General features: G+C 33.9%; 1 protein-coding gene across 1 annotated transcript in view; it reads left to right on the top strand.

Moving 5' to 3' along the window:
• Positions 1-23,731, top strand: part of gng7 (guanine nucleotide binding protein (G protein), gamma 7) — a 35,988-nt gene that overhangs the window by 3,575 nt on the left and 8,682 nt on the right. Inside the window, exon 2 of the mRNA XM_073848324.1 lies at positions 1,172-1,233. The gene's annotated coding sequence lies outside the window, so the exon portion shown is untranslated. The remainder of the gene's footprint in view (positions 1-1,171; positions 1,234-23,731) is intronic.

The following is a 23,731-nucleotide window of genomic DNA, read 5'->3' as shown; positions in this document are numbered from 1 at the left end:
GCTGGGATCATACTCAGAGCTCCATTGAATGAGATGAGATTAATTATTCATAGGTTTTGATTTTGCCGCCTCACATCTCTCTCATTCTGCTCTGGTTTGCCTGGTTGGAAATGTTTGTTTTGACAACATGAATAATGGTTATAGCTGTAACGCACATTATTTCACCATCTCGTGTACAACTTCGAAGCCGTATGAAAAAAAAAAGTGCTGCCAGTTATGATTAGACTATAAATATGTTGGGGTTATTTTGTTTTTAATGCAGTAGTGCATATTTATAGGATTGATTTATTGTGAGATGTTTAACTAGTAATACAAAAGTCTGTTAGGCAGGTATATTTTTAGTGTGAAATGCGATTTTCTTTTTAAAATCATAATGCCATATGATGTAATAAAAGTAAATCATATTCAAACATTAAATGGTAGTTGCAAAGAGCCAGAGTAAAGGATTTGACAGTTATGATGCTGTGAATGGTGTACCAATTCACAGTCAGTGACCCAAGTGAAAATAGGGTGAAATTTACAGTATGTGTACACTTGCTTGGTTAAAGCCTGTCTGAGCATATTTCCATGTCATGATTAGAGAGGGATAAAAACAAAATCTCACAGATGGTGGTAGGGCGGATTAATTCTGCATAGCTAATAAAAGTAGATTAAGATTGCAATAATGCTAATTCTGACCTAATCTGTATTATATGAATTATGTTACTGGCCTTGCATCAGTACACTGCCCCCTGGTGATCAAATTAATTGATTTTTTTATTCTAATATATAACTGACTGATCCCTTATGGCTTATTATTTTTATTTATTATTATATATTATATTTTTTGCTATGGTTTTCACTTGGAATAAATGTATTTATAAGTGAAAACCATTGCCAAAAATTGCAAAAAAAAAAAAAAAAAAAAAAAAAAAATATATATATATATATATATATATATATATATTTTATTATTATAATATTTTGATATGGTTTTCACTTGAAAAAAATATACCATTAACAATACACCAATATAATAATAATAATACAAATAACAAAAAATAATACAAATAAATTGTATATTGATATCCAGTAAAATTATGCAGGTTCCACTCTAATAGTTGAATAACACATTGCTTGAATGTTTACTTCCTCTGATAAATGATTTGTGTCTTGTGTTTGTGTTTCCTAGACAAGCGAAGTTGCCTGCAGGTCCTTGAGCCAGCTTTAGTCTCCAGTCTCTCCATCATCCAGGTAGGACAACGTCCAAATAGTTATACTACTCTGAATATGAATGTTTGTTATGTTTATACTCAGTTGGCTGGGAATTTTACATTCAGGCCTACAGGTTATCTGATGCAGCATGACCACTTTTGACCACATGGGGGTGTCAAAGTAACAATATTCCTCTGATTCATGCATATACTGTCTGCAGGCTGCAATGAGCTGTATCCATAGCAACCACCCAGGTCCACAGTTCAGTTTTGTTAATAGAGACAGATGAGGCTGATATATAGACTAGTTGATGTGTACATGCTTTAAAATTGTAATTGGCATGTTGTTTGCACATTTGATAAAAGAAAGGGATTTGGCCCTATGTTTGATTTGTCTAGAAATCAAACAAGGAAAGGAGAGCTACAATCTTTTTTTTTTTGATCGTATGATGTTAAAGGGATAGTTGACCCAAAAATGAAAATGCTGTCATTAATTACTCAACCTCATGTCGTTACAAACCCGTAAGACCTTCGTTCATCTTCAGAACACAGATTAATATGTTTCTGATGAAATCCAAGAGCTTTCTGACCCTGCATAGACAGCAAAGCAACTTACACATTCAAGGCCCAGAAAGGTAGTAAGGACATTGTTAAAGTCCATGTGACATCAGTGGTTCAACTGTCATTTTATGAAGCTATGAGAATACTTTTTTTCCTAAAGAAAACAAAAATAACAACTTTATTTAGCAATTTTGTGTCAGTCTTCGACACGCATTCATGATGTTACCACGACACATGCGTGTGCATTCCTCTGATTGCAAACAAGGCGCAGCGCATTCAGGTTCTGCCTCAAATATCACACAGATAGCATGCGTGGTACTCTTGTGACTGACATGTAAGAGAAGAAATTGTCATTATTTTGGTTTTCTTTGTGCACAAAGCTATTCTCATAGCTTCATAAAATTACGGTTGAACCACTAATGTCACATGGACTATTTTAACAATGTCCTTATTACATTTCTTGGCCTTGAGCGTGTCAGTTGTGTTGCTGTCTATGCAGGGTCAGAAAGCTCTCGGATTTCATCAAAATATCTTAATTTGCATTTTGAAGATAAATGAAGGTCTTACGGGTTTGGAATGACATGAGGGCGAGTAATTAATGACCGAATTTTCTTTTTATTTGTACTATGTATGTTTATGTAGTATATGTAGAATTCCCTTTTTTATATGTTCTGGCTTTATTTGTTCTAGAATAATGAAATAAGCCATATATAAAACATGGTCTTTTTGCTTAAGATTAGCTACATGATAGTTACAGAATTCCTGTATTGTCTAAAGAAAAAGACCTAATAATTCTGTTCATACTTAGAATATTTAAAATCAACTTTAAGAATTAAAGAATTAAGAATTAAAAAAAATTCTTTAATTTTAAGAATGCAGAAGTTGAAAATGGAAAAACTAAAATACACAGTTTTCTGTATTCATATGGTGGAGTCCAAGAGTCTGAGACCACATTGAATATCTGTTCTTCAAAATGTAACTTTAAACCTGGAAATAATTTGAAATGGAAAAAACACTGAATTACCAAACACTGAAAATTGACTGAAATGTTCAATTCAGCTCTTCCCTCATTTTGTTATGCTGAAAGAAAAAAAAAAATTTTTTTTATAAAATTGACTTAATATCTTCTTGGAAATATTTGCATTTAATTTGCCGTTGTGAACTCACCAACATTTTTGTAATATGCTGCCGTTTAAAAGTTTGGGATCAGTACAATAAAAAAAAAAAAAATTACAATACAATTAAAGTTTTTTTTCATCAAGGCTGTATTTATTTTAGCAAAAATCCAGAAAACAATAATATTGTGAATTATTATTTCAGTGTAAAATATGAATTTCTATGTGAATATATTTTAAAATTAAATTTATTCCTGTGATGCAAATCTGAATTTTCACCATCATTACTCCAGTCTTCAGTGTTACATGATCCTTCAGAAATTATTCTAATATGCTGATTTATTATAAATGTTGTTGGAATCTGTGATTCTTTTTTGAGAAATCGTTGATAAATAAAAAGTTTAAAAGAACAGAAAAAATAATACAAATAATTTATAACAATATACACTAAACTTTAAAAAGATTGTGGTGAGTAAATTTTTATTCTGTATTTTTTCTGAAAGAAATGAATGCTTTTATTCACCAAGGATGTGTTAAATTGATAAATAATGAGATCTAAGAATTAGTTTCTATTATGAATAAATGCTGTTCTTTTTTAGTTTTTATTCATCAAAGAATCCTGAAAAAAAGAGAGTCACAGGTTCCAAAGAAAACAGTTTCCAACATTGATAATAAAAGTAATAAATCAGCATATTAGAATGATTTCTGAAGGATTGTGTGACACTGAAGACTGCAGCAATGATGCTGAAAATTCAGCCTTGCCTCACAGGAATAAATTATATTTTAAAATATATTAAAATGGAAAACCATTATTTCAAACTTTATTATTATTTCACAATATTACAGTTTTTTTATGTTTTTGATCAAGTAAATGCAGCTTTGCTGAGCATAAGAGAATTTGTTAAGAGTTGGTTACCATTATATAAATAGATCTACAGAGTACAGTAGTCATATATACTGTACATAAGTGCCATACATGCACTACACCACAGAGTGGCAGTATAGGAGTTGACTACAGAGGCTCTGCTTTTGTTTTCCACCGCAGTTCCATCTCTAGTTACAGTCTGCTCAGTCTAGACGAGGCGAAACCCCTGACCAGATTCTTGCTGCCTTGCGTCAGCTGACTGACTCACAGACTGTGGGGGAAAGTATGGGGTCCTGTTTGGAAAAAACATTCCGATACTTCAGTCTGATTTTTACACAAACACAGTGTCTGGGTTTTATCTAGGGATCATTTTTTTCTGGCAGACAGGAAATATACTGTGCCTGTGCTCATTTCTGTTTTCGCCATATACTGCCTAAGCCAGTCAGTGACTGATAGACAGTCATGCATGTCCTGCACTGCCTTTTAGACTAAACAATAAGATGTTGGATAATTCTGTATGCAACACATTACGTAGCTAACATGTTACATCAGGTGCTGAAATAACCAATGCAGTATATTTCAATTTTTAGCGAAAAATATGAAAAACGCAGTGCTGAAAATAGCTACAGAGCATGTGATAGATTTAGTTTGATGTGATGTTTTGCAAGCTAAAGAAGGCTGTTATTCAACAGATGGATGTGTGGTCTGTAGTTCAATACCCCACACTTAAGTCCTTTACTCTGTCTGCGTTGTGAAAGAGCTGAATGTGTTATGAAAGGCTTGGCGAGATAGATGCTTCAAAAGTGCGCGGGTCATGATGACTATGCTATTTGTGTAGTGAGCTTTTAAAAATATGAGTCAGCAGCTCTGCTTTTTTTCTAGTTCTCAGCAGAGTGGATGCAAAATTTCGACTAACTGACGTTCACATTTCATATTCCTCAAGTACATGACAGGTGCTTGTAGTTGTTGCATAAACAAATCTGCCCTTCCACAAAGAGACAGTAGATCTCTTGGGATTGCTCTTGTCTTGTAACAGCTTATATCACTTCCCTGAAGGTCCACCTGTCAGGATTATGTAGTAGCTTTTATAGAGTGCTATATAATATGCTTGCATCTAAGACAAGTGCTGGAGATGCAGGCTTTACCTAAAAATAATGTGTGTGATTTGGTCTCTGTGGCATTAAGAAACCGTTGTTATTTTCACCGCTGCCTCTTCACGAGCTCCTCTGCATTCAGAAATCCCTATTCAGCTCGACTGTTGGCCGCATTCCTGGCGCTCTTTGCTCGCTTTCGTTTTTGTCGTTGAAAAGGGAATGTCACGTGGGTGAAAGTGAGTAACGGTTGCTGATGCACTCCCTCCTTCTGCCTCTCCCTGTGCTGTGCTCACATACTCCCCAGCATATAGATCAGTCTCCCACTCTCACCTACGTGTGCGGAGGGAGTGTGTGTGAATCTGTGTGTGTGTGCCCACTCTAGCACATGCTTCACAACTGGGGGTGCAGTGCATTGCGCATTGACTACTTGCGCACTAACGCCTCCGTCACTCCTCCTCCTCCTCCTCCTATAGTGTCTTATTTAAAGCTGTTTTAGATGGCTATATGCACATTTGCAGAGATATTGAAGTTGCATTATTAATATTGAGATTTATAAAGTGTCAGTTTCAATTATATTGTTGCATTTGCGTTTGTTACATTTTGTGCATTTACCTAACATGACAGTAGAGGAACATAAGCAATTTGTTACAGAGCAAGAAATACTCATAAAATAATACATTATGTAAAATAATATAAAAAAAAAATATATATATATATATATAATATAAATATATATTATATGATTATATAATTATGTAATTAATTACTAGAAAATGTATGCTGTTTTAGTAGGCTATATGCACATTTGTAGATATCTTAAAGTTGCATTATTAATATTAAGATTTATATAGTGTCACTTTTAAATATTGCATTTGCATTCACATTACAGTTTGTGCATTTACCTAAAACGACTGTAGAGGGACATAAGTAATTTGTTACAGAGCGAACAATATAAAAAAATAATACATTTATTATTATTATTATTATTATTATTAATAATAATAATAATAATAATAATAATAAATATTATATTCATAAATATGTAATTATATAAATAATTACTGTAAAACATTTATTGTTGGAAAATGTAAAAAATAAATGCTGTTTTAGTAGGCTATATGCACATTTGCAGAGATCTTAAAGTTGCATTATTAATATTAAGATTTATATAGTGTCACTTTTAAATATTACATTTGCATTTACATTACATTTTGTGCATTTACCTAAAACGACTGTAGAGGGACATAAACAATTTGTTACAAAGCGAAAAAAAAAAAAAAAAATAAAATAATAATAACAAATAAATAAAATATAAAATTCTGTAGTAGTAATAATAATAAATACTATAATTATTATTATATGATGCAATGTATAATTATGTAAATAATAATTACTAAAAAACATTTATTATATAAAATGTAAAAAAAGTTGCATTATTAATATTAAGATTTATATAGTGTCAACTTCAAATATATTACATTTGCATTTACTTTACAGTTTATGCGTTAGACAAGCAATTTGTTACAGTGCGAACAATGCTCATGAAATAATACATTTTGAAAATGTTTAAAAAAATAAATAATAGTAATAATAATGATAATAAATAAAATATGAAAGAATATAGCAATAATAATAATAGTAATAAATATTATAATTATTAAATAATTAAATATATAATTAAAATAAAATAGTAATTGTTAAAAAAACATGTTGGAAAATGTAGAAAATATTTATTTATTTAATGCTGTTTAAGTAGACTATATGCACATTCGATGAGATTATATTCAAAATTATATAGCAATAATAATAATAATAATTACAGTTATTATGTGATTAAATATATAATAATATAAATAATAATTACTATAAAACATTTATTGTTGAAAAAATATTTATTGCTGTTTTAGTAGGCTATATGTACTTTTGCAGAGATCTTGAAGTTGCATTATTAATATTAAGATTTATATAATGTCATTTTTAATTATATTACATTTGCATTTACATTACAGTTTGTGCATTTACCCAAAACAACAGTAGAGAAAGATAAGCAATTTGTCACAGAGCCAACAATATTTATAAAATAATACATACATTTTGTAAAATAAATAAAAATAATAATAATAAAATATAAAATTATATAGCAATACTACTACTGCTACTACTAATAAATATTATACTTAATAATTACTATAAAACATTTATTGTTGGAAAATGTAAAAAAAAAAGCTTAATGTATAGTAAGCAGCATGCATGTATTCTGATAAAGTGTTACAGCAAATATTTCTGGAACATAATTAAATATTTCCCTTTTGACTTTCCCTGGCGTCTGTTTGCATTGCCAAATGTATTTGCATGAAAGTTTTCATCCATGTCTGCTAGACTGATGGTTAGAGGGTAGACGCATGTTTTGAATGGCTCTAAGTTCCAGTGAACTACTGAAGCGCTGCAGGAATGTTGTTCTTATTTGTGACGTTCCTCTCATGAAACTTAATCATTCTTCCCTGGAAAACTAAGGCTTAGCCAGTTTTTTTGGTTTCTGTTTGATTTAAGTGAACACAATTGTCCTAGAAGTGCATTAAATGTTCAAAGCTGATTACATCTAGAACATAACAAACTCTTTATTCTGTTATTCTTTCCATGTTCTAGCTGATCTGATAACACAATCAGCGCTCTGAGTGTCTTGTCTAGTGTACTAGCAGCAAGCTACTGTCTGTCCTGCATTCTGAACCTTTGCTACGTTAGTCTACAGCAACATCAATGAACTCAAAGTTCACAAGCATTCATGTTGCTATCTCTCACCTTTCCGAGTAAACCAGCTGTATAGTCAGCTGATATCCAAATATAGGAACACAGGCTGTTTGTTAGTGTTTCACTGTTCATGTGAATTCTGAGCTGTTTTGCATTGTGGCTGCATGTTATGAGCATGGAGAATGATTGGAATTGCTTACTACTCTTGTTCTGCAGTATGGAAACTGTGCATGGTATGCAAAGTTTCTTATGCATGAAATGGCTGAATGAATGCCTTTTCACATACACTACCAGTCAAAAGTTTTTGAACAGTAAGATTTGTAATGTTTTTTTGAAGCTCACCAAGCCTGCATTTATTTGATCCAAAGAACAGCAAAACCAGTACAATTTTGAAATGTTTTTACTATTTAAAATAACAGTTTTTTTTATTTGAATATATTTTCAAATGTAATTTATTTCTGTGATCAAAGCTAAATTTTCAGCATCATTACTTCAGTCTTCAGCGTCACATGATCCTTCAGAAATCATTCTAATATGCTGATTTGCTGTTCAAGAAACATTTTTTTATTATTATTATCAATATTTAAAACAGTTGAGTACATTTTGTTTTTCAGGATTCTTTGAAGAATAGAAAGATCCAAAGATCAGCGTTTATCTGCAATAAAAAGCATTTGTCACATTATACACTATAGCATTCAAAAGCTTTGAGTCAGTATAATTATGGGAAAGAAATTATAGAAATTAATACTTTTATTTAGCAAGAATGCTTTAAATTGGTCAAAAGTGATGATAAAGACATTTATAATGTTACAAAAGATTTCTATGTCAGATAAATGCTGTTTGAATAATAAAAAAAAAAACTACATAACAGTTGAAAAAATGTTTTTTGAGCAGCAAATAAAAAAAATAGAATGATTTCTGAAGGATCATGTGACTGGAGTAATGATGCTGAAAATTCAGCTTTGAAACCACAGGAATAAATTGCATTTTAAAAAAATATAAATAAAAAAACGTTATTTTAAATAGTAAAAAAAACTTTGGATCTTACTGTTTACAATCTTTTGACTGTACCTTTTTCTAAAAATCAGTATGCAATACAGTGAGCAGTATAGTTCACCCAGCTCAGATGAATCTATGGTTGCAAAGGTTAATCTTGCAGTGTCTTTCAGGGAAATTTCCTCAGCCGGTTGTGAATTTGTAATGCAGGTTAAAGTTAGTCATAGATGCTCTTGAGAATAGTCAACATTTGAGGTGTTAAAAAAATGTCACAGATGTGCTGTGCAGACGCTAGTCATGCAGTGGGAGTTATTGCGTTGGCTAACCCGTGACCACTGGCACCCGAGACTCAACTTTGACCCAGGTCTGACACAAGTTGACCCTTCCCATGACTAGACGGGGGGATCCTGGCTGCTCTTCCCCCCAACCCAGAGTGCAATCACGGGAACAGGGTGCTGCAGCTGACACCTGGCTGTTTTGCCACCAACACAACAAAACACTTTACAGTCCTACAGCCAAACACTTGAAACAACAATTTCTGGCTGTCTTATATGAAATTACTAATTGCACTGCTTTTCTTTTCGAAACCCTTAAAGGCTTGGCAGATATTCGGATAATAGTCTTGGCGTGGACTAGGCTGTCTGCTGGTGTTGGTGATAAATACAGTTTTCCTCTCGTACTTAAGCAAGTAGGTTAAGCTCCTGGAGCATTGACCTAAATTTAGGGCCTTTGCACGCTCTGTAAACGTCCTGACCATGGGAAAGATTTAAGAGAAGAGGTGCGGCTTCCCAACACTGAGTCCTGTCCTGCAAGCCAAGGCCAAAGGTTTAGCGTTAATACATAACTGCACAGGTAAAAAAAACAAGTTTTCATTGGTTTCGGTTTGATCTGCGGCTGCATTGCATTCTTCATTAAAAATTGTTAATTAATAGAATTTGTCTTTGAATGCATTTAAAAATCCATTAAATTAGGGCATTATTTTAATTAAAATGAAAATATTTTATTTAAATTTTATAATTTAAAAGTAATTTGTTATTCAAATATTTCTATTTAAATTCAAAAAATGCATGTTCTTTATGATGGCTATGCACAAGATTGCATTTCTAAATTATTTCATTGCTATTTTATCTTTTAATCCAGACTATCAAATTATCATGATCATTTTCGCAGTTAATTGTGCAGCTTTAGTTTGAGCAATGCAAAATATAGCCATGCTAGAAATAGAATGTCTAATTTAAGACAGAATTGGTTGGCATGATGCATTTGAAAAACAGCAGCATTCTTGGCAGCTGACCAGGCCTTTATAGGTAGTCCTGCAAAAGAGGATAAGGGTCAAAGACAGTTTCTCATTTGTTTAGATTCTTCAGGTCAAGGAAGTATTTTGCATGCAAGAAGTGCATTGATTTTTTTTTTTTTTTTTTTACCATTTACACTACAGGAACAGTTTTCCTAACTGCCTTCATTTCACTGCAACAACAACAACACAAACACTTTGCACCCAGTCACCTGTCCCAATAAAATACAGTTGAGATCAAAAGTTTACATACACCTTGCAGAATGTGCAAAATGTTAATTATTTTACCAAAATAAGAGGGATCATACAAAATGCATGTTATTTTTTATTTAGCACTGAGCTGAATAAGATATTCCACATAAAAGATGTTTACATATTGTCCACAAGAAAAAAATATAGTTGAATTTATAAAAATGACCCTGTTCAAAAGTTTACATACACTTGATTCTTAGTTGTTATCTGCATGATCCACAGCTGTGTTTTTTTTGTTTAGTGATAGTTGTTTGTGAGTCTGTTGTTTGTCCTGAACAGTTAAACTGCCTGCTGTTTTTAGAAACATCCTTCAGGTCTCACAAATTCAGTGGTTTTTCAGCATTTTTGTGTATTTGAACCTTTTCCAACAATGACTGTATGATTTTGAGATCCATCTTTTCACACTGAAGACAACTGAGGGACTCAGTTCAACTCACTGATGCTTCAGAAGAAAACACGATGAGGTTAAAAACTTTTTAAATTTGATATCAGGGTAAATTTAACTTATTTTGTCTTCAGGGAAACATGTAAGTATCTTCTGTAGCTTCTGAAGGGCAGTACTAAATGAAAAAATATATAATATTTAGGCAAAATAAGAAACATTTACACATCTTCATTTTGTTCAAAAGTTTTCACCCCCGGCTTTTAATGCATTGTTTTTCCTTCTGAAGCATCAGTGAGCATTTGAACCTTCTGTAATAGTTGCATATAAGTCCCTCAGTTGTTCTCAGTGTGAAAAGATGAATCTCAAATTCAAACAGCCATTGTTGGAAAGGGTTCAAATACACGAAAATGCAGAAAAACCAAAGAATTTGTAGGACCTAAAGGATTTTTCTTAAGAACAGCGAGCAGTTTAACTGTTCAGGACAAACAAGGGACTCAAAAACAACTATCACTAAACAAAAACACAGCTGGATCATTCAGGTAACAACACAGTATTAAGAACCAAGCATATGTAACCTTTTGAACAAGTCGTTTTTATAAATTCAACTATTATTTTCTCTTGTGGACTATATGTAAACATCTCTCATGTAAAATATCTTATTCAGGTCAGTACTAAATAAAAAATAACATGCATTTTGTATGACCCCACTTATTTTGGTAAACTTTTGACCTGTATCTAATTGGATCATCCTAGCAGCCTTTCCACTTAGTCCTTTGCATGTAAACAGCCCTGGTAGCTCTATTGTGACAGAGATCTCAGTTACACTCTCTTTTCACTGAGGGTGGCTTGTTTTGGAAAGCAGGAGTGAGGTTTGACACCTGTGCAGCTGATATCTGCAGCAGCCCTTCTCAGCAGGAGTCCAATGGGGATCAGGTCAGAAATTCTCTGCCGTGCATGTGAACCGCCTGCTTTACGCAGTTTCACGATGGAGGTGTGAAATACCCTGCCGTATATCTCTCTAATGCCCTGCTGTTTTAGGTGGCAGCAGACGCAGAGAGTGGCCGCAGACCGACTCTAAACATACCGGCTCGTTCTCTCTCTCCCCCTTGGTCACCATTTATAAAACCGTGTGACATTAGTGAATGGTCACTTTAATAAAGCTGCTTCCACTCCTGCCATAGTAATTATCAAGATTTGTCTCCATTACAAGTCATGTGCAATTGATTCCATGTGCTTCAGTTAGGAAACATCTCTCTTGTACAATAATGACTTGTTCAACCTAGGGGGGGAGGCATTTTAATCATTCGGTGAATTATACTCGACTACATGACAGATAAATTAATCAGGTACGCTCAAATAGTCATAGTGTCGATTAAAAAAGTCCACATAAATGACCAGAATAATATTAATATGTTGCGAGCACTATTTTCTTTGTGATTTGTTTGATTTGTGATTAAAAGCACTTCCGTGGACTTTTAACTGTTTCTGAATTATGGAATCTTCACATAGCTTACATAATAAGCATAACTGCTTCAATCACCAGTGCATGTTTACATTAGAAGAATGCTTTCCATTAGTGGCTGTACTGTAGCTTTGCAATGCTACGAGTGGGTCAAAATGCATTAAGGTTTATTTGTTTGTTCTTTCATGACCAATGCCGTAGTCTCTGAAGAGGCCTGTATTTATATTTGAAGAAGGAATGGAGAACATTAGTTGAACTGCCTGTTGTTTGTGTATATAGAGCTTGGTGGAGATGCGTATAATGTGCGTCATGGGGTGCAGATTGAAGTAAAGAAACGTAGCGGTCAGCGGAGGAGGGTGTCAGCAGAACTTTGGCAGTTGTCACAGAGTTTGCACAGAGGTCTGTTTGGAGAGATAGACGAGCTCTGCAGCACTGCACAACAGCACGCTGTCACTTCCTGCAACTCTAATATCAGATTTAAGAGAGCAAGGAAGGCTTTTCCAGTAAGAATGCAAGACTCTGGATCAAAGATCACTGGGCTTTTTTGTTGCCTTGAACAGTTTGCATAGTCATTCCAAATTATAAAGCCTTTTGCAGATGTCCTGCAAGACTTTATCTTAGATATGCACAATATGTCTGTGCCATATTATTAGTATTATTATTAGTAGATTAATAGATATATACAGTTGAAGTCAAAAGTTTACATACACCTTGCAGAATCTGCAAAATGTGAATTATTTGACCAAAATAAGAGGAGCATACAAAATGCATGTTATGTTTTTATTTAGTACTGACCTAAGTAATATATTTCAGATAAAAGACCACAAGAAAAAATAATAGGCCTAGTTGAATTTATAAAAACGACCCCATTCAAAAGTATACATACACTTGATTCTTAACGCTGTGTTGTTACCTGAACGAGTTCCTCAGTTGTCTTCAGTGCATCATACAGTCATTGTTGGAAAGGGTTCAAATACACAAAAATGCTGAAAAACCAAAGAATTTGTGGGACCTAAAAGATTTTTCTGAAGAACAGTGGCCAGTTTTACTGTTCGGGACAAACTAGCGACTTATGAACAACTATCACTAAACAAACAAACAAAACACAACTGTGGATCATTTAGGTAGCAACACAGTATTAAGAATCAGGGGGGTGTAAACTTTCGAACGGGGTTATTTTTATGAATTCAACTATTATTTTCTCTTCTGGACTATATGTAAACGACTTATATGTGAAATATCTTACTTTGGCCAGCATTAAGCATTTTGTATGATCCCTCTTATTTTGGTATTTTTGCAGATTCTTCAAGGTGTATGTAAACTTTTGACTTCAACTGTTTAATTGTGCATGCTTAGTTTTCTTCTAATTTTCTTATGTGCAATTTTTATTATTTTATGTATTGCTGTATAGCTTTATTTAATTTTTATTTCTGTAATTTTAGTACTTCAACCTCATTTCAGTTAGTTGCCAAGGCACTATTTCTTATTTTTTTATTTAGTTTCTCATTAGTTTTTCTTCTAATATTTAATTTATTTCAGTTTTTTAAACTATTTTATAAACTTTTTTTAAAAATGTAGTGAACAATAACAACATTGATTTCCTTTGCTGTCATGTAATGCTCACTTAAATTGAGACTTTTAATTATAGAAAATTATGTTATAAAAAAAATATAAGAAATATATACAAATTATATATATATAATTTGAACTGGGTCATTTTTATTATTTTCTCTTTTGGACTATATGTCGTTTATGTGAAATATCTTTTTAATTTAAAAATAACATGCATTTTGAATAAGCCCTCTTATTTTGGTAAAATAAGTAACATTTTGCAGATTTAACTTTTTGCATATATATATATATATATATATATATATATATATATATATTATATATATATATATATATATATATATATATATATATATTTATCAGTTATTGATCATATCATGAAAATATTTATTGTCTTATCAGTATCTGAAAATACTGTGCATTGCTATTTTGTTCTACTCAATATTGAAGACTAATGCAAAATCCGTTTCTCATGTATTTTTGACTAATGGGTTGACTGTTATTCCTGGAAGTCAGCATTACAACAGAAACTGAGATCGTCTTTCCTCCCTTATTGTGACTTGTATCTGACAGAAACAGTGTCTCGATCTAATTTAAGTGACAATTATACCATCGTCCAAGAGATGTCGTTACAATAAAACAACAGTATTTCAGAAAATGCAAAAAAAGTTAGAAGTGGACAGTGCTGTAGATTTATCAGTGAAAGAGAAGGGAAGACATGCGCAACGCTCTTGCGTCACCGGCTGCCTTGACCAGAAGCGTCTCGTGTCATCTCAGATATCTCCCAGCCTCCACGCATGTACATTCCCACAAGGACAGATCCAACCACAGCGTCCCATCTCAGACCATTCCAGTCCAAAACGCAATGTCTCTGTAGCTGGCACAGCTCTGAAAGCTGGAAAACATGGGTAATGTTTCCACCACACATCTTCATTCTCCACAGCTCAAAAAAAGATACATGTGGAACAAGGTGCAGACTTTCCAGTGAAAAAGGCTGCTTACTCCAAGGAGCAGAAAAACAGACAGAATGCTATATTAGGTAATAGACACATTGGCTCAGAATCCCCCAGATAAGTGCCATTCATACTTACTGGAAGCTGCGTCGCACCCCTTAGGAGTTCCCCGTTTCCGTCTATTCAGCTTCCTTTGCCCTTATAAGGAAGTGGCCTGGGGGAGGAAGTCGGTTGTTGTGAAACAGGCCTGTTAGTCACTTTCTCTGCTCTGCCGTGTATGCTTGTTTACGGCTGATCACAATGGTTAATTTTCAAGCACCTGGCTCTGACTCTCGCCTCAAAGGCCTTGTTTGTGTCCAATATGCACGCACATTATGCTGGAACCACATGTTTGCATGAGTGACCTGGTGAGTGAACCAAATCTCCTGATTTTGAACACTCTCCATCACAATGGATCTGACCGACTTATTATCCTAGTGGTCAGTGATTCATAAAAAGGCTGTTATGATTTCTGCCATCTCGTAAATACTTGATTCTCAGAATAGGAAGAGGGCAAGATGCAGTGCTTTGTTGTTGTTGTTTTTTTTCTTTTCCACTGCTGATGTTTATCAGCTCATGCACCTTCCTGAGTCACGTAGCGTTTCTAACACATTTCTAGCTACGTTTTCAGGCAACCTAATGGTTTCGTCATTGCAGAAAAATTGTTTATGCTTCCGTTTTCTTTCCACCCATGACTGAAAAAAATGTTACCTATGAAGTAGATCCGGAGAGGGTATGGCTCTCCCACACATGTTCTTTGTGTTTTAACTACATGCACTTCCTGATCTCATCCTCCTGTCACCTTCATTCCAGGCTCTGTAGGGGCAAGGTTATCATTCATTTTTCCCCTCCTGCCCAAATTTTTAACCTCACCCCAGCCTCTCTGCCGAGTCAGCAGAATTGGTGCCTCCTCCTATGGCAGTAGGGGAACATGTTTCTTTGCTCTTCTGGCATTGTCTGTCAACGGGGGTGTTGTGCATATTTAACCTTGCCCGTATTTTCAGTATCTGTCGCTGATAGAGTGAACCTTTCACTCTGAAGTGTCACAGTGGTTGTTGGTTTGCATGTCTTCTTTGCATACAGTACAAGTTCTGATGCAGATTGTAGGTTAAAAAATTTAAGTGCAGTACATTTGGTTTTCAGTTGTCTATTTCAGTTGAATTTTAGCTGATCGAAAAGAAAATGCAGGTTTCTAATAAACGTTTAAAATATTTTTCCACATGATTTTTATTGGAAATTTAATTTAATTTATTTTAATTTAATTTGTATTAATATTTTTTATTAAAAATGCATTAAAATAAATAACATTATTTTGTTAAATTTAACTAAACGATAAGCTAAAAAGTTGTGATAAGATTTTTTTTTGCATTAAAATACATTAAATGTTCACTACTGTTTAAAATGCTTGCGCTTAGTGAGATTTTTCTTTTTTCAGAAATTAAATAAAATGAATAAATCTTTTTAGTGAAGACCGATTAAATTGATTAAAAGTGATCGTAAGGACATGTATAATGTATAAAGGATTTTTTGTTTCACATATTCTTCAAAAGTTTTTATTCATCAAAGAATCCTGAAAAAATGATCACAATTTATGATCATCATAAGATTGTTGAGAGCACCAAATCAGCATATTAGAATAATTTTCTGAAGGATCATCTTACAATAAAGACTGGAGTAATGGATGCTGAAAATTCAGTTTTGCCATCACAGGAATAAATTAAAATTTTAAATGTATTATAATATATATAGATCTCAAAAAATACTGTACATCATTTGAATACAGATACAAATTATTATTTTAATGGCTAAAAGCATCATATGCAAATGCTTATGCACGTTTCTAATTAATGTTTAAATACTTTTTCAAAAAAAAATTTTTTTTTAAATGCATTAAATTAAAATTGCATGAAATAAAATTACAATATTATGTTAAATTCAATTCAAGTTTAAGCTAATTAAAATACAATTAATTTGAGACAATAAGAATATGTATAATGAAAGATTATAAAAGATTGTTCTTTCACCTATTCTCTGAATTTTCTATTCATCAAAGAATCCTGAAAAATTATCACAATTCATCATCATAATAACATGATTATTAAGAGCACCAAATCAGCATATTAGAATAATTTCTGAAGGATCGTGACCGTTTTATTGGAAACAATTAAAATTGTTAAAAATGCATTAAAAAAAATTACAATATTTTGTTAAATTCAACTACATTTACATTTTAAATTTATTCATTTAGCAGACGCTTTTATCCAAAGCGACTTACAATTGGGGAATACACCAAGCTATTCAAACTTTAGTGTACATTTAATGTATTTTAATGCAAAACAAAATATTAACAAAAAAATTGTAATTGATTTTAATGCATTTTAATAATTCTTAATAATAATAATAATAATAATATTGTGAATATTAATTCAAATTAAATTAAGTGATTTCCAATAAAAATCATTTGTGAAAAAAAATATTTTAAACATTTATTAGAAACCTGCATATTCTTTTAGATCAGCTAAAATTTAAATTAAACTTTAAGCTAAGAAGTTTAAGTTGTGGTAAGTTTCTTTTTTTGCATTACAAATGTACACTACCTTTCAAAATGGTTGGGGTTAGCAAGATATTTGTTTTAAGAAATTAAATGAGATTAATAATTCTTTTCAGTGAGGGCTAATTAAATTAATTAAAAGAGACAGTAAGAACATGTGTAATGTTATAAAAGATTGTTGTTTCACACTATTCTGCTGAATTTTCTATTCATCAAAGAATCCTGAAAGATTATGACAATTCATCATCATAATAACAAGATTATTGAGAGCATATTAGAATAATTTCTGAAGGATCGTGACATCGAAGACCGGATTATTGGCTGCTTAAAATTCTAATTTTAAAATGTACTAAATTTGAATTTTTTTAAATTGTAGTAATATTTCACAATATTGTTAATATTGTATTATATTGTATTTTGAATCAAATAAATGCTTCCTTGATGAGCATAAAAATCCAAACCCAAAATGTTGAACATAAAATACAGATACAAATTATGATTTCAATGGCGTTGCAATGTAAGCATCATGCAAAATGCATTAAAGTGGTCACCTACGCACAGCATTATAGGTCAGACAAAAAATGCAACCGTCCCTGTACACCAAGGGGCCTTGTTTTATAGTGTATTCACCATTGCATGCTACATTAGCATCCCATTAAAGGTTGTATCAGCGATTTCTAGCCTGAAACATAAAGTGTCAAATTCAGCTGACCTTTCAGCACGATCCGCTCGCTGCCTGCCACATAAATTGTCTGTGAAAAAAACGCGTCTCTCTGGTCAGCCTAGGGTCCGAGATATGCCAAAAAAACAATCGGCACTACCAACCTTTCCACACATAAACAAACAGTGTTCCAACCAATCAGCGTCAGGGGTTTGGTGTTGTGGACTTTCGCTCCGCCTCCCTCACATCCCAGCACCAGTAGGAAAGTCCACAACACCAAACCCCTGACGCTGATTGGTTGGAACACTGTTTGTTTATCTGTGGAATAGTTGATAGCGCCGATTGTTTTTTTGGCATATCTCGGACCCTAGGCTGACCAGAGAGTCGCGTTTTTTTCACAGACAATTTATGGGGCAGGCAGCGAGCGGATCGTGAAGAAAGGTGAGCTGAAATTGACACTTTATGTTTTAGACTAGAAATCGCTGATACAACCTTTAAGAGTATTTATAGCTTACATGTGTTGTGAAACCAAGATCTGTGGTCAAAACAACTTCATGTAACATTCAAAATAAATTACATAGGACAGCATTCCTACAATTCCTCCGGCTGTTAAACACATACTTAATGAATTCCTTAGCAATCATTTTTCACTCAATGATAATTTAGAGGTATTATCATAAAGTGGCTTGACTTGAGCTATTTAGATCTTCTCAAATCCCTCTTTTGTCTGCCTTTTTGTTAAACAAGTTTTTACAGGGTGGTGTAGGTACCACGGAGTGATGCACACACCGGCAATGCCAGCTCCACCTGTTTGATCAAACGTTTCGGTGGGGTGTTGGCGACTCTCTGACGGTCTCTAACCTCAACATCATCATCGTAATTAAACTAAGCTCACCATATTGATGCTAGGGACCTTTTTTAGAAAGAAAAGGCCACTGTTTCTCATAATGCTTATTTTTGCATTACAAGGTCTTTTTTTGCCAGAACTGTATCAGTTCTGGTTCTGCAGGGAACATGTTGTGTAAGCCTGTCCAAACAATTTCCTCCCACTTCAGTCATTTGTCCCTCGTCTATTTTTCTGACTTGCCCGGTCATGAGTCTGTCTGTCTCAGTGTCTCTCTACACATCCGTCTATTTCCCCCACCAGTCACGCCCTCACACACAGACACAAGCAAGCGCACAAACGTTCTGTGACCCCTCTGTGCACATGCATGCTGACGTGAGCAAACACTCCGTCACATGATCTCAGCTGGGAGATGAGAAATCCCATTCATTTCCTTTCGTTTTCCTCCCATGCCCCTCATTTCCCTCCCCATTCGAGTGTGCTGCTGCGCTGGAAAGTCCTGTAAGCCGAGGAGAGCGCTTCTGGCATTTCGGTGCGTGCAGCTGATCAAGCTTGTGTGTGTTTTCAGTTTCTGATTCTTGTAAGAAGCTTTGCAGCAGCTGACTGAATCTGTGAGGAACAAGGAAGGGTGTGGAACGTAATCATGTCGATCATTTGGAGTCACAGTGGTGCAGCATTGCAACTGTGTGAACTTACCATGAACTCATGAATTAGAAAAATAATGAATGTTTTGCACTTTCTGTCTGCAGTTGGATTAAAAAACAAGATAGTCATGGCTCAAACTCACGCTACTGTGCCCATGTTGCTGCGTCAAAATGGATGCAGTGCTAGGACAAACAGAGCAGTGTTTTGATGTTGATGCTTTTTCTTACATAAGTAGAGATGTGCAAATGTACATACTTTCAACTTTGAATAATTAGTGGTTAGCTGGTTTTTAAGACATGGCTTTTAGTCCACGTGCATTTTCATTGAGGCAAATCGGTACTCCTGAAGGACGACAGAATTGAATTTTATGTTCGCTTTTAAAATTCAGAATTTTTTTTCTAGTAAAGCTGACCAAATATATTGATGACTCATCACTATATTACACAGATTTCTGTCCCTTCAAATTCTGCATCCCTGTGCAACCAACTGTGGTTCAAGGATGATGTAACTGCAGCTTTTTGGCTTTTTAAAAAAACTGCAATTACAAATCTGCACAAAAGTCCTGTTCAAAGTTTCTGCTGGTCCTTTAAAAGTCATAAAAAAGTCTTGTATTTAGTTGTATCAAAGAATTTGGGAACGGAAAGACAATAATTGCGATATGGCGTAATGTGACAATTCATTTTCCAAAGGCTATGATTTCATTTCAACATGAGTGCTGCATGTTTCAAAGTCAAGTTCTGCGCTGCTTTGTGCACTGCCATTACTTGCAGGGTTTCCAGGTCTGTCTAACAAAACTAGCCTAATAGCCAATCAAAACTCAAAATGTGCAATTTCTATACATAACATGTTTCACAATCACTGTTAAAAATTAAATATATTGTAGTAATCATAAACACAGCTCAGGGGCTCCTTACTAGTGTACTTCTTTCACAAAACTAAAGGGTTAGTTCACCCAAAAATGAACATTTGATGTTTATCTATTTACCCCCCCGGGCATCCATGATGTTAGTGACTTTGTTTTTTCAGTAGAACACAAACGAAGATTTTTAACTCAAACCGTTGCAGTCTGTCAGTCATATAATGGCAGTCAATGGGATCCACAGCTTTGAGAGTCAAAAAAACATACACCGACAAAACCAAATTAAACCTTGTGGCTCGTGACGATACATTGAGGTCTTCACACATGAAACAATCGGTCTGTGCAAGAAACTGAACAGTATTTATATCATTTTTACTTCTGATCCAACACAATGTCCAACTGTCAACTATATCTTGGAAACGTGGAGCAACGATGAGGTAAAGTGCCTTTAATGAGCTCTTTGTGAGTTCACAGGTGGTGAAAATAAAATCATATACATTCAACAATAAGCACGCTTAGTCCAGCAGACAGCATTATGTGAATTTGACTTTGCTTTAAGTCAGCGCACCTTTTCCTTTTGTTTGGCGTTTTCGATGAGTTCCGTCATGAAGTATACGTAATTTAACCCAACCAATCTGGTTGTGAATGTATCGCTATGCCTTTAGGTTTAGTATCTTTTGGTTCGCTGTCAAAAATGCCAATGTGAACGCTAAGTGGACTAGGACCAAATGTATAATTTTTTGGTCCAGACCAAATTAACTAAACGAACCTAACTAAGTGTGAGCACACCGTAAAAGTAGCCCAGTTCCGCAGGAAAACCGTGGACTTGACAACCCAGGGAAACAGCTGTATTTCTGCTGTTCCGAAAGTGCCACCTGCTGGTAGAGAACGAATTTGCATTTTCAATAAGCCTGTCTGCAGTTTCTGTTCAGACCAATGTGAAAATCAACCCATTTTTAGAGTAAATGTAAACTGGTTGATCGACAAGAAGCTAATGTATTATAAAAATCTAAACAATTAAATAAAACATATTTATGTTGTTTAAATACTATAATATTTGATTGATAATTGTTTGAATTAATATAATAATTGATAGGCTACTTTTAACTCATGCATTTTCGTGAAAATGGTTTAAATGCTAAAATGTGAAGTTTATAATTTTTTATATAAAACTTTTTGTTTTTGTGAAAACCTTTTATTTATTTATTTTTAATTTGAGCTTAAAAATCCTGCAGATACCCTGTGGTTTCAGTAGTCAGTTTTGCAGTTAACAAGATTTTATTTTAAGAAATTAATACTTGTGTTGACCAAGGGTACATTAAACTAATCAATAGTGTAAGGATATTTATAATGGAACAATTTTTATTTCAAATAAATTGTAATTTTTTAAAACATTCTATTCATCAGCGAATCAGGATACAAAAAAAGCTGCAAAAGTTTTCAACATGATAATAAGAAATGTTTCTTGGACACAATTCAGCAAATCAGAATGATTTCTGAAGGATCATGTGACATTGAAGACTGGAGTAACGGCTGCTGAAAAATCTGCCATCACATCAGTTAATTACACTTTATAATAAAAAGTTATTTTAAATTGTAAAAATGTTACTGATCTTGCTGTATTTTTGATCAAATAAATGCTGTCTTGGTGAGCAAACTTAACCTTCTTTCAAAAACATTATACCGACCCCAAACTTTTGAACAGTAGTGTATGGTACATAAATGTTTTAACCTTAAAAATTACATAGACCATTAGCTTTAATTCAAGAATGGCCATATTGTTTACTGCTACTCATTGAAAAGATAATGAATTTGATTGCACTTTATGTACATGCTATTTTAAACATTATTCTAACAACTTAAACTGCCTAAGTACAGCATAAGCTAGTATTAGAAATAATGAAGCTGCTATTATTTTCACAAGCTTGTATAATGAGCAGGCACAAATTCCAATGGCCTAAATAGTCACCAGACTCAAATTTCTTTGGAAGTCGTTCTTATGAGATGATCTTTCCCGGGCCAGGCTCGATGAGCCGTTAGTCAGTTCTTGTTGATAGCCAGAACACTCTCTGTTTTCCTCTCCCCCCTCGCCCTTTTCCTCCCTCACGCTCCTTGTTTAGAACAGTCAAATACGGTATTCCCGCCGAGAGCTCAAATGAGCGGGAATGTAGGAAGCATCTGGAGCCTAGTGAGATTACTAAGCGAGCCGGCACGTTGCCACCAGGTGTCCGTTAGAGGCAGGGGCTTTTTGATTTAATACTGGCGCTTGATTGGAAAGCTGGCGGGAACTGCCGCCTCACTTTGAACTGAAGAAAAAAAGTCTGCCTGCAAAGCCGAGCATATCAGAGCGGACTGTGACCAAACAGAACGATGCATACTTCACATTCTCACTTGACCACTGTTTACATGCTGCATCCTGGATTTATCAGTGCCTTTTGCTTTTTAGATGCTTCAGAGACATACCAAAGGAGTCAGAAGGAAAAAAAAAGCATGGGAAGCGTGCTCATTTTTGTTGTATGGTCTGTTAGTTGCACGTTAAGTTCAGTTTCATGAACAATGAACAACATGTTTTTGCAGCATTTATCAAAGCCTTGTTTATTCCATATATATTTTGGGTACTTTTTAATTATTGTTGAATATGCAACGGCTCAAAATGGCTTAAAATAGAGCACAGAGACTCCAGGGTGGGGTGCAGTTTTCCAGTGCCCCCTACCTCCTCCTCTTCATCACTGGATCAGAATACCACAGACTGGAGAAAGAGACGCCTGTTTTGGAGACTCTCCTTGGCGCTGCAGACCGCACAGTTATGTGGACAAGCAGGGTGTGATTGCACGTGAGCCTGGTTCCAGCTCAGAGAGAGAGAATGAGGAGTGTGTGTGTAAGTCACGGTTAAGGGTTAATAATCCTCACTGACTCTAAAGAGAAAATAAAGATCCAGAGGGAGTTCAGCACACTCAGTGGTGCCTTGTGATCTGATTTTTGAATCCACTTTTTGTAGAACAAGCATGTTGTAAAATACATATCTGTGAGCACAGTCCCTTGTGCAAAAAGTATAATTTAGCATACTTTTTAAAAAAGTGTGCGTTATATAAGTAATATGCTTTCAAGGAATATACTAATGTTTTCAAACTCTTAATTGCATGTTAATTGCAATAAAATAAAAATATATTAAAGGGCTATTTATATTAAATGCAATTAGATCAATTTAAATGTTTTTAACCTACTTAACTCAGGCTTTTTCAAATTTGTTTTTTATACCTTTTCTTAAATGTACTGACATTTACAGTGAGCTAAAGTACTCTTGAATATCACATTTCTGTTTAAACATATTCCTTGTTTTTAAAGGTATAGTCCACCCAAAAATGAAAATCATGTCATTAATTAGTCACCCTCATGTTATTAAAAAAACCTGTAAGACTTCTTCTTCTTCAGAACACAAATTAAGATAATTTTGATGAAATCCAAAAGCATAGAGAGCAATGCAACTGACAGGTTCAAGACCCAGAAAGGTAGCAATGACATTGTTAAAATAAAGTGTCAAACAGCTCTTGATAATGCAATTGTAGGTTAGATATGCATTTCTTTTCTTCCATCAAATATTTGATTACACAGATGAGACGAAGACTGTGCAAGGACTATGCA

Source organism: Garra rufa, chromosome 10, assembly GCF_049309525.1.
Source record: "Garra rufa chromosome 10, GarRuf1.0, whole genome shotgun sequence".
Classification (NCBI taxonomy): Eukaryota; Metazoa; Chordata; class Actinopteri; order Cypriniformes; family Cyprinidae; genus Garra; species Garra rufa.
This window is presented reverse-complemented; position numbering and strand designations above follow the sequence as displayed.